The sequence below is a fragment of the Diabrotica undecimpunctata genome, chromosome 10 (assembly GCF_040954645.1).
Source record: "Diabrotica undecimpunctata isolate CICGRU chromosome 10, icDiaUnde3, whole genome shotgun sequence".
NCBI classification, from domain to species: domain Eukaryota; kingdom Metazoa; phylum Arthropoda; class Insecta; order Coleoptera; family Chrysomelidae; genus Diabrotica; species Diabrotica undecimpunctata.
In genome coordinates this window covers 73,836,052-73,848,240 of record NC_092812.1, presented here as the reverse complement: position 1 = coordinate 73,848,240, position 12,189 = coordinate 73,836,052, and the positions used below count along the sequence as shown (strand labels likewise).

The window sequence follows — 12,189 nt, the reverse complement described above, 5'->3', positions numbered from 1 at the left end:
TTTTTCTTTTTGTTCTCTATGTGCCAGAGTTAAAACACACCAGCAAAAGATGACAAACAAAAAAGAATTTTAAAATGTATTTTGTCCACTATTTTATATTTTATGTGTGTGTTATTAATGTTGAGTGTCTATGCTTTTACAAATAATCTCAACGACTAGTAAGTTGCACTGAAGATTTGTGATATTTTATAAATATTTACATTTTTTTTCTTATTACAGTGTCTTGAAAAAGGAATAAAACCATTCCGAAAGCTAGACAAAAAGTCATAAGAGTGTTTCATTAACATCCCAGCCAATTTTCTTACTGCAACCCTAATAAACTGTGTTGTTTGTATATATATATATATATATATATATATATATATATATATATATATATATATATATAATAATAATGTTTGTTTAATAGTATTTAACAGTGTTTCAAAGTAATAAAAATTAATAATGACAAGACAAAAGTCACTGTTAAAGCGAAATAGAGTTTAAATATTTTGACAGTGGCGTAACAAACTATTAAAACCAAAATTACATGAATTAAAGAAAAACGAAGACAGTGTTCTATTTTTTCTTTACATCTACAACCGCCCCCCACCCTATTTGGAGAAGAATGATTATAAACAATATTTAGCCCAACTGTTTAGTGTTTTAACTCTGGAATAAGTTTAGTATTATGAAAAAGATTGGATTCCGTTTTCCTATGCCCATTGTCAACTTCGTAGATTGAATTGGACATCTTATTTAATATTTTGTATGATCCAATCCTTACTGGATCTAACTTCTTTCTGTTTAAACGGTTTCCGTTCTCCACATATATTAAATCTTCAACATTTAATTTCATTTCCTTGCTTGGTAGATCGAACCACTTTTTATTATAATTGTGTGATTTTTTTTGTATTTTCCAAAGCAATTTCTCGGTCTCTTTCGAGATCTGCCTGTTTACATTTAGATTTCAGTTCATTACGCAGAATGCTTACATTTTCTCCTTCTTATACATATTTTGGTACAAATTTTGTAATTGTATGTTCTGTCTCATTATATTTTTTTACACGTTCTTGGGCAATTGTTGACCTTGCTGTTTTCTTATCACTTTCATTTATTTTGCATCTTATTTGATTAACCAATGTTTGGTTTAGTTTTTCATTGATACCATTTGAAAATGCTGATTGAATATCATTTTAATTTAATTAAATAATTAATTTTAATTTGATTGTTCCGCAGAAAATCTTTTTGGAATTTATGCCAAGATATTGATTAGTCAACACAGTTTTAATTTCGTGATCTTGTATCACCTTCTTAATTGTTTTTATGAAGTCGTTACAATTTTGTGTTTTCGTTGCCAAAATATAAGAGAATCTTGAGAAATGAATCTCCAAAACCTCCAATGATATCAATGGAAACAATTTCAAATGGATATTTCTCTGGTCCTATCTGCGACATTAAATCATATTTAGATTTCCTTCTTGATTTGTTTTTTATGCAGATATTACAATTATCACACATTTTCTTAACGTTAGTAGTCATGTTGGCTGTGTAAAATGGTGTTCTTTTATTTAACAACTGTGTTTTTCGTAAATGACAGTAAGTATAGTGTATATTTTTTATTAAGGCTTTACTTAAATCGTCTGAAAAATAATTTTGTCTTTTCTCTTTGACTTTTTATAATATATGTTATTCTTGAACCTTTATTTATTCGTAGTATTTTATAGAACAATATTTGAGCGTTGATCATTGTTATATCTTCCAGATTGATTAAGTTTACTACTTATAATATTTTATTTATATTTTTGTGAGATTCTAGAGCTGGATTTCTGCTTAAACGGTCTACTTCTTGGTCATATTCTCCTGGATTCTCCTTTACTTTAAAATTATACTGAGATAAGTAGAATGTCAAGTCTCCGAATTCTTCATTAGTTCTAGCTTTTATGTTTAAATTTTCTAAAGGTTTGTGTTCTAAGAACTCTTTGCCACGAATCAAGTGTTGCCAATAATAGTTTACAGATTCTTTCATAGCTAAACATTCTATATTGCCTTTTTTTAGCTTTCTGTAAATTTTTTTGAAAAATATGCCACTGGCTTACTATATTCATTTTCATCATTTTGTTTCAATACAGCTCCTACTCCTTTATACTTCTGTATATATTATTATGCTCTGTTTTAGATCTGTCTAAGTTTAAATTAAGTTAAATTTAATTGAATTAAATTAAATTAGATTGAATTTCTTAACAAAAAATATACAAACCATTGTTTATCAACAGTTCAGTTTATCCTGAACTTGTTCTATTTCATCTTGCCCGATCCTCATTGTGATGTCGTTGACATTCTTAACTGATACAAAACCCTGTATAATTATTTGTAAGATTTTAAACAATATTTAATACTTTCTAAATAACCCCGAAATGTTTTTACTGTACAAATTGTTCTTAGAAACTATTCACTATTGAAGTCCACTGTTCTCCGAAAACACTTCTTAATTATAAATCATTATATTGTGATACATTATAAGTAATTTACTTGATGGAATTTCATTTTATATAACAATAAAACACTGAAGTTTTCAAATCAAAGTTTTCAATTAGATTGAATTTCTTAACAAAAAATATACAAACCATTGTTTATCAAACATTAATTTGACATTCTTCTCTATCTATCTAATTAGCCTTCTTCGGTCCATCTTTGGACATAGGCCTCCCCAATCCTTTTCCATTCTTCTCTATCTGTCACTACAGTCATCCACCTAGAGCCCTTGTGATTCTTGATATCATCTGCCCATCTCATTTGGGGCCTCTCCAACTTATAAGAATTTTGTTCCATCGGTCTCCTTTTTGTCTTATATTGTGTCCGGCAAATCTCCATTTCAATTTTGCAACTTCTTGTCTAACATCCCTCACTTTTGTTTTCTCTCTTATCCACTCGTTTCTTTTTTTATCCATTAGTCTTATGCTCACCATTTGTCTTTCCATTGCTCTTTGGGTTTTTATGATTTTGTCTTTTGATTTGATTTTATGATATCTTTTGTTTTTAAGAATGTAGCTTAGTTTGCCAAATGCCGCCCATGCCAGTCTAACTCGTCTTTTTATCTCTGCTGTTTGGTTTTCTTTGTTAAGTTTTATAGTTTGACCCAGATATATATATAATCCTGAACTTGTTCTATTTCATCTTGCCCGATCCTCATTGTGATGTCGTTGACATTCTTAACTGATACAAAACCCTGTATAATTATTTGTAAGATTTTAAACAATATTTAATACTTTCTAAATAACCCCGAAATGTTTTTACTGTACAAATTGTTCTTAGAAACTATTCACTATTGAAGTCCACTGTTCTCCGAAAACACTTCTTAATTATAAATCATTATATTGTGATACATTATAAGTAATTTACTTGATGGAATTTCATTTTATATAACAATAAAACACTGAAGTTTTCAAATCAAAGTTTTCAGTGTTTTATTGCTATATTTTTAGTTTTCTTCAAATTTCAGGAATACCTTCAGTTTTTGTCGATATAAATAACTTAGTCTTGTGTAGCAATATAACAAAATCATTTTATTCAATAAATAACTAATACAAAATATAAACCATAAAAATATGCAATGAGTGTACCTATCAATAAATGTGATATTAAGGAAATAAGTCTAAAGTTTATGTTCAAAATTTCTACCTCTAACGTCGATGCTAGTTTGTAACTGATATTCAAATCATCATCATCATCATGCAACCTCTTCTGTCCACTGTTGGACATAGGTGTCTTCCATTTTTCGTCACTCTTTACGGTTCTGTGCATCTTGTTACCATATTCGTTTAATGTCGTGCATCCAGCGTGTTGGTGGTCGTCCTCTGCTACGTTTGTCTTCTCTTGAGCGCCAGTCGATTAGTTTTCTGGTCCATGTTGAGTCTTTTAGTCTCGCTATGTGACCTGCCCAATTCCATTTCAGCTTGACTATGTTCGACGACATCAGTGATACCTGTTCTTTTCCTTAGGTCTTGGTTCCTCATTTTGTCTTTTTTTGTCAAGCCGAGAATCGATCTTTCCATGCACCTTTGTGTCACTCGCATTTTTAGTGCTTTTGTTTTTGTGAGAGTGAGAGTTTCTGCTCCGTATATCATAATAGGAAGAACGCATTGGTAAAATGTCTTCCGTTTCATAGCTATCGGGATGTTGCTCTTAAAGATGTCTCTTAGTGAACCATACGCCGCCCAAGCAAGTGTTATTCGTCGTTGAAATTCACAGGTCTGATTATTCTTACTTAATCTGATTTGATGGTGGTTAGCAGAACACGAAATATGCAATTAAATATAAGAGTAAACAATAGTAGTTGGATAACTGAAGATCTAGATACAGACATAGAGATACGTAGCAGGATTGTGCAAGCCAGAACAGCATTTACTAATATGAGAACCTTGCTAAGCAACAGCAGCCTTAACTTAACGCTTCGATATCGCTTTGTAAAATGTTACGTTTACTAAATACTTCTATATGGTGTAGAAACCTGGACCATAAAGGCCAATGTGATGAACCAATTGGTGGCCTTTGAAATATGGGTATTTAGAAGACTACTTAAAATTCCCTGGGCAGATCACACAACAAATGTTGAAGTATTAAATCGAATGGGCAGGGAACGAGAATTGCTGCCAATAATAAAAAGAAGAAAAACTGCTTATCTGGGTCATATCTCGAAATTCCAAGTACCAGTTCTTAAAGCTTATTATGAAAGGGAAGATAGAAGGAAAACGAGGCATCGGAAGAAAGAAATACTCATGGCTTAAAAACATAAGGGATTGGACAAAGCTCGATGCCCATGCACTCTTTAGAGCCATACAAGACCGAGAGGAGTATGCCAGAATTGTCGCCAACATCCACTAATTGGATAGGGCACCATAAGAAGAAGAATCTGATTTCATGACCGTCTGTCTATTCTACCACTTGATTTTGGATGGTTAGGTGTTCGCTGGGAACCAAATTTGTCATAAATTGCGGGTAGCGCGTAGGAACTCCTTTGGAGCCCCTTGGATTCTATTGGATAGTCCTATCAGGGAATCAATCCCTGCCCTCCGTAGATTTCAGGAGCTTCTTGACCCGGGAAGCTAGCACCTGTTAAGGGTCCCTTGTCCTGGGTCACGGATGAAGTCCAGAACGACATTCAAGGCGTCGAAGAATATTTTCGGTACGGCGTAGATGGCGGAGTTGGCAACCCCCGATTTTAGGGATAGTATAAGATCACAAACGTGAAGCGGCTTTAAACAGCGTCGGTACTCACAATGAGCGGCTGAATTAAAAACTCACGAACCCGCCTTACCAATACCTCCCAACAAAATGATATTCAAATGACCGAGCCAAATTTCTTAGCATTTGTCAATATTGTCAATTTGTCAAGTCAATATTATTAAAAGCCTCTCTTATTCTATTTTTTATATCATCTGGCCTTGTTAGAGGCTTGTGGTACATAACGTTTTTTATGTAGCCTTGTATAAAAACATCAATTTTTGACAATTCCGGTGATCGCGGTGGCCAACCGTTGGTCCTCCTCTGCCTCACAGGAAAGTTATTATTTAGATGATTGTGAATAAGAGCAGTGTGACGAACTCGTGCACCGTCGTGTAAAAGCCACATTCTTTGTCGAATATTGAGTGTAACATTTTGCAGTAGTAACACCCAACAATACCACCCCAAACATGTTCATACTTAAAGCTGATTTGTGATAATTTTTTGCTTCACAAAGTTTATCTTCCTTACTAATGTTTTTAGACTCACGTTAAATAGTGTCGGGGTGAACTTGCTGCTCTAAATAAATCAATTGATCTGCAATGATATCAATCGCGTAGATTCTTCAACAAAGAATGCTGCCTTAGGACAACAGATCTCCTTCCTTGAACCTTTCCCGATATTATGAGTCTCAAAATTTCATATTTTAATCTCCTTCACGTGATCTAGTATTCCAGTTTTCTTGTTTGTATAGAGGTAATTAGTTGTGCTTCTTTACCAACCCTCTCCAGTACTTCTTGATTTGTAATTCTATCAGTCCATAATATTCCTTCTTGATTTGTAATTCTATCAGTCCATGATATTTTTAATACTCTGCGGTATAACCAGAGTTCGAAAGCCTCCATTCTTTTTAAATTGCACTTTTTTAAAGTTCAAGTCCCAGCTCCATATAATAATATTCTTGCAATGGTACGTAGTCTGATTTCCAAATTAAGATTACTATACGTTAGAAGTGGCTTCATTCGTATAAATGTTTGATCTGGCAATCTCTATTAAAATTAAAGGGTCTAAATCTCTGCTTGATTTCTTGGATTCTCTGATAGAATTGTATGCTGTCTTTTCAGCATTTGCCTATTAGGATTTCTGTACTAACTTTTTTTCACGGCATCATTTTCTTCATCTTCAAACCGTCCTACAACAGTTTTTCGAAGTTCTCATCATCATATCGTACTCGCTTTGACGTCATGGCCATGTCGACAATTTAAAATATTTTGTAACACAAACCGAATCGTGCAGTCTTGTAGACTTAATCGAAACTACGTAGGTTAAAAGTAGTGAGAATATAATTGTGAAAATCAGTTAATAAGTAGGTATTTAATCTCTCGGGGAATTAATAAACTCACCTCTTAAGGGGCGTATTTTTTATTAACCCATTCGTGCCCGTTGGCAACTACAATTGCCACGCATATGAAAATCTCCCCCTCACCCCTACAACTGTCTAGTTCACAGCACACTCCCACCAGGTTTAATTTATTTGTGGTCTAATTCGTACAGTGCAGTTAAATTAGGTGGAGGGGGTTATCGGCTAACAAATTCAGCAAAGGAAGCGAAAGTTGGTACCATCATTCAACCAGTTAGGTTACTATAGATAGTTTTCTTGGTGGTGTTATACGTGTTTAATTATATTCATGGTAGCCAACAGTTCTATATAAGTATACAAAAATGTATATGTATTTTTTCAAACCAATGGTTTATTTTCTTCAATGGCAAGCTTTTGTCGCAATTTTTAACAATTATTTTTATTCGTCGTTAGCGGTTTACTTTTTTCAATATACATATGTAAATTTACACAGCAATTTGAGTTGCCACTGGGAATATGGATTTTCGTGTGATGTTTTCAGGTATGTACGAGGAAGAGATGGCAAGGGGTTATTTTTTCACGAACTTCTTGAGTCGCTCGAAGAAGAAAATGAAATGCCCAAATATACATCGATTCGCCCTTCCGAAGAACTTCAAGACGCAGATACGGAAAAGTATTCTGATTTCTCGGATGAAGAAGTGGCAGGCGATACCAGCCATCTTTCAGATCATATCCTGCGTTTCCAACTAAGTGTGAAGTACAGTCATGAAATTGAAGCTGCTGATGATACTGACAACGTTTTCCAACCGAGTACCTCTCGACAGAATCATATTTCTCAACCATGTGCCTCCAAATGCCCTAAATCTGCCAAACGACCACGTTTAAATCCAACTACATGGAAATCAAATATTTTTGGATTTACTTCGAAGATTTCTGATCCCGACGATGAATACCAGCCTAATGTAGAGGATATTTTGAAAGAAACGGTTAAAGCTCGATTGACTCATTTACGTGTTATTTTACGCAAGTTACAATAGAGTACATTGTTCACGAAACAAATTCTTAAGGGCAAAAATTAGTTCATAATCTCAATGCTACTTTGACAGAAATTTTAACATTCGTTGGGGTTATGTTCTTAGCGATATATCACCAACTACCTAGCAGACGGCTTTTCTGTACCGTAGATGATGAGGTTCATACACGTCTCAATTGCAATGAGACGAAATCGTTTTGACGAACTTATGAGTTTTATTCATCTCGCCAATAATCAGTCCAATGACGGTACTGATCGAATGTACAAAATTCGCCCTTTGTTTGATATGCTAAATTCTGCATTCAAACATATTACTCCTGGTCCCACTGTAAGCATCGATGAGAGTATGATTCCGTATTAAAGGAGACATTAAAGTAAACAATTTATAAGGGGTAAGCCCATTAGATTTGGGAACAAACTGTGGGTAACTGCCTTCGGGTTACATCCATCATGTTGTACCGTATTATGGCTCTTCCTCTGGCCGTCCTCAAACTGGTCTAGTATAAGGTGGTGATGTTGTTCTAGGTCTAATTGTTCACATGCAATTAAAAAAAGGAAATAAACTTTATTTTGACAATCTTTTCGTCGGTTGCATTGTTGAAGGAATTGATTTTCAGAGAAATTGGAGGCACAGGAAAATTGCGTGAAAATCGCTGTAATGCCACAAAGAAACTTCCAGACAAAAGTGCGAGGAAAAAAATACAGGCGTGACGTGGCTACTTCTTCGTCTGGTGATATTTTGCTAGTTCGCTGTAATGATAATAACGTTGTCACAATCAATAAGAGAACTATACCAACAACGTCTAGACCAAAAATTAATAGAATTTAGATACGGCAACATCGAAGACATATACGAGCATATAAAGGCGAGTATAAAGCAAGCAGCATTCGAAGCCCTTGGAGAAAAAGAACATATAACAAATAAACAGCACTATTATGAAATAAGTGAACCAACAAAAAGAGTAACTGAAGAAAAAAAGCAACTATACAGAAAATGGCTGACTACAAACAACGATGAAGTTTATAAAGAATATAGAGAAAAAGATAGAGAAGTGAAAAAACAAATAGCACAACAAAAGAATAAAGAATGGGAAAGAACCTGCTGAAATATTGAAACATACATAGGAGGTACAAGAACTTCGGAGTCATGGAAAGTACTAAGAAGATTGAAACAAAACTCAAAAGAAAAAATTAAATTGGGAAATATACAGGACAAAGAATGGAAGGACTATTACAAGGAACTATTAACAGAACAAAGACCACAATTCATTGGGAAAGAAAAAAGGCGAAGATGAATCAGATCCCCACAACAAGAAATAGAAATAACAGATAGGCAAATGAGAACGGCCATAAAAGCAATCAAAAATAAGAAAGCACCGGGACCTGGAGGCATCTCACATGAGCTTATAAAATACGGATCAAAAAAATTACACCAGATGATACAATGGATATTTCAGAAAGCCATAAATGGAGAACAGCTCCCAAAGAAATGGATGGAGGCATATATAACATCTATATTTAAGAAAGAAGATAGAAAACGATGCGAAAACTACAGAGGAATAAGCGTAATATCATCAATAGGAAGATACTGCGAGAAAAGATAGAGCAAGCGATAAAAGACAAAATCGGGGAGGATCAGGCAGGCTTCACGGCAGGAAGATCATGCATAGACCACATATACACACTGGAACAACTGTTGGAAAAGAAAAAAGCAAAAAATAGAGATATACATTTGGCATTTGTGGACCTAAGAAAGGCTATACCAAGGTCAGAACTATAAGAGGCAATGTACAAATTAGAAATACAGACAGAACTCATAGAAGATACAAAATCTCTGTATAAAGAAAATAAAGTGTCCATTAAAATAGGAACAAGAATTATAGGAGACTTCACCACAACAAAAGGGCTCCTGCAGGGTTGTTCCACATCTCCAACCCTATTCAAAATATACTTAAAAGAGCCTTGACTACATGGCAAAGAAAATGCGAAGGCATGGGAGTACCGGTACGGAACGAATACCTATATACGTTAAGCTTTGCAGACGATCAAGTAGTGATTGCACAAGACCAAGACGACCTCAGCTACATGATGAAGAAACTACAAGAATAATATACCAAGGCTGGCCTAGATATTAACCTCGCGAAAACAGAGTACTTATCTACAAGTGAAGAAGACATAGAAGATCTACAGATTGATGACAACGTAACAATCAAAGGAAAGAATAAATTCAAATACTTGGGGTTTATAATCATGAAAAGGGCAACAACAGAGGAAGAAATTACACAAAGATTAGGACAAACAAGAACAGTAATCCGACAACTTAACTCAGTATGGTGGGATAGACACCTAAATATGAAGACAAAAATACAGATTTATAAAACATTAGTGCGAAGTATTATGGCATATGGGGCTGAAAATTGGATCATAAACAAGAAAAACAGCAGTAAGATTGTAGCAACAGAGATGGAATGCCTGCGAAGATGCTGCAGAGTAACATATCAACATCAATAGAAACAGACATACTAACATATATAGAACAAAAAAGACAAAAGTGGTATGGACATGTAAGAAGAACTAGCGACAGCAGATGAATAAAGAGAATAACCGTATGGAGCCGCATAGGAAGGAGAAATATCCTGGAGGAACGAAGTAGACGACGCCATGAGTAAGAAAAGCCTAAACGATGGAAAATGGGACAACAGAGAGATGGAAACGGTTAAGCGAGGGAAGGCAGTGAATACTGTAGAATCCCTGAATATATATACAGTGTTTACCAATTGTGACAAAGTATATCCGATGAAAAAAGCTAATAGATATTCTCGTGCAGAAAAAAAAAAGATTCGAGGCATTGGAGGCGTTGATATAATGGATCAATTCGTGGCTTCTTACCGGTGCCGAATTAGATCAAAAAAATGGTGGTGGCCTTTTTTTTTTCATGGGCTGTAGATGTCTCAGGTTAGCTTTTATAGTACCGACTTGGTTATGACATATCATTGTTAAACTTTAAGCTTCAATGCACAGTTTGCCTTTTAAAATCATTTGGTACCCTTCCAACAATACCTGGAATCAAAACTTCATTGAATTTTTCACCTGTACTTGAACTCCGAAAAGACCACACCATCATATTAAGCAGAAAGTAATTCACACATATAATTGATATTAGTAACTGCATTTTAAAAATAAATACTAATGTTTCCATTTATTTTTGTATACTTCATCTCAGTGGCAGCCAGGCTGCCATTACGTCAGTTAGATACAGATAAGATTTTGAGTACCATGTGTACATTTAAAGTACGATAGTTTCGTGACTAAAATCTTACACAAAAAAATCACTAGGAAGTTCTGGGCATGAATGTGTTAAGAGACTGCTGAGAAATTTTAAATCCAATCACTACCACAGACAACAAAATCTAACAGAAACATTTAGCAGAAACAAAAATTTAAACAAAACGAAATCAGGGAAATCCACAGAACACTATCCAAATCTAGGCAAAACCATTAACATATGCAAATTCTTATATGAAGCTGTTTACAGTTTGGACACGTGCCGACATCTGACGAAGTTTGTTCGAACATAACTCTACTAAAATAATTTACTTAAAACGATTTTTATCAATTATATAACTATAGAAAACAATGTCTTGATTATTGATAGTTTGGAATGGTTCTGAAAAAACTGTTATCTTGTGGCATGTCTAAGTTAAGCCACAATTGATTATAATGAAAAGTTATTTGACGTTTCGATTTCCACTCGGGAAATCGCTTACAAAAAAAGATTATTTTAAAAAATAGAATTATTTAAATTATATAAATTATTTAGCGGATATAAACCCTAGGCCAAGAGATGAAGATTATCAGCAATTGTGATTGTGAGATAGGAAAAAACTTCAGAAATAGTTTAAAGCCCCCTTCCTTTCCTGCACAGTCAAAATTATTTTTAACTTCTACACTTATTTACTAACTTCGTCTAACATTTGATAGTCGATATTTGATTAATTAAAACGAATGAATTTTATAATTTTACAATTTTTGTTTTCCCCAAATACCCAGGATCCTTCCTTGCAGACCAGACAGACCTTTCCTTACTACTGCAACGTTTGTTATTAGGATAACAGAAACGCGAGGAGATCTGCAGTTAATTTTGTGTTGAAAGCTGAGTTACCTGCTCTTTACAGTTTCCTTCTTTTCTGGTTCTTCTGGTCTATTAAGTATTTAAGGAATAAATGGGGTAAGCCCCAGAACTTGGGAAACAAATTATAAATAATCCAACAGGAGACATAAGAATATGAGGGCAATACACAGAAACTTTGAACAAGATTAGATACCTGAGTTCTTGACTAACATCGGACTTAAATATGCTGATCTAGAGGTTAATTTCGAAGAGAAAAGTTGAAAAAACTGAAAACGGATATCAGAATTTGAATACCTAAGGTAGGTGACCCAAATAAGGCCATGGCCCTAGGATCCCTAGGAGGAGCTTACGAAACCATTTGACAACAGGTATACCAACTAGAAAATTAGGCAGAAATACGATTTTATCATCTGATCAAGAAACTGAACTTTGTTTAAGAATCTCTCATCTTGCTGAAGTTGC

The 12,189-nt window shown here is 34.3% G+C and overlaps 1 long non-coding RNA gene across 1 annotated transcript in view; it reads left to right on the top strand.

The window, feature by feature from the left end:
• Positions 1 to 1,252: 1,252 nt before the first annotated feature.
• LOC140452149 (uncharacterized) overlaps positions 1,253 to 12,189 on the top strand; it is a 28,451-nt gene continuing 17,514 nt past the window's right edge. Inside the window, exon 1 of the long non-coding RNA XR_011952142.1 lies at positions 1,253 to 1,578. This is a non-coding gene — a long non-coding RNA (uncharacterized lncRNA). The remainder of the gene's footprint in view (positions 1,579 to 12,189) is intronic.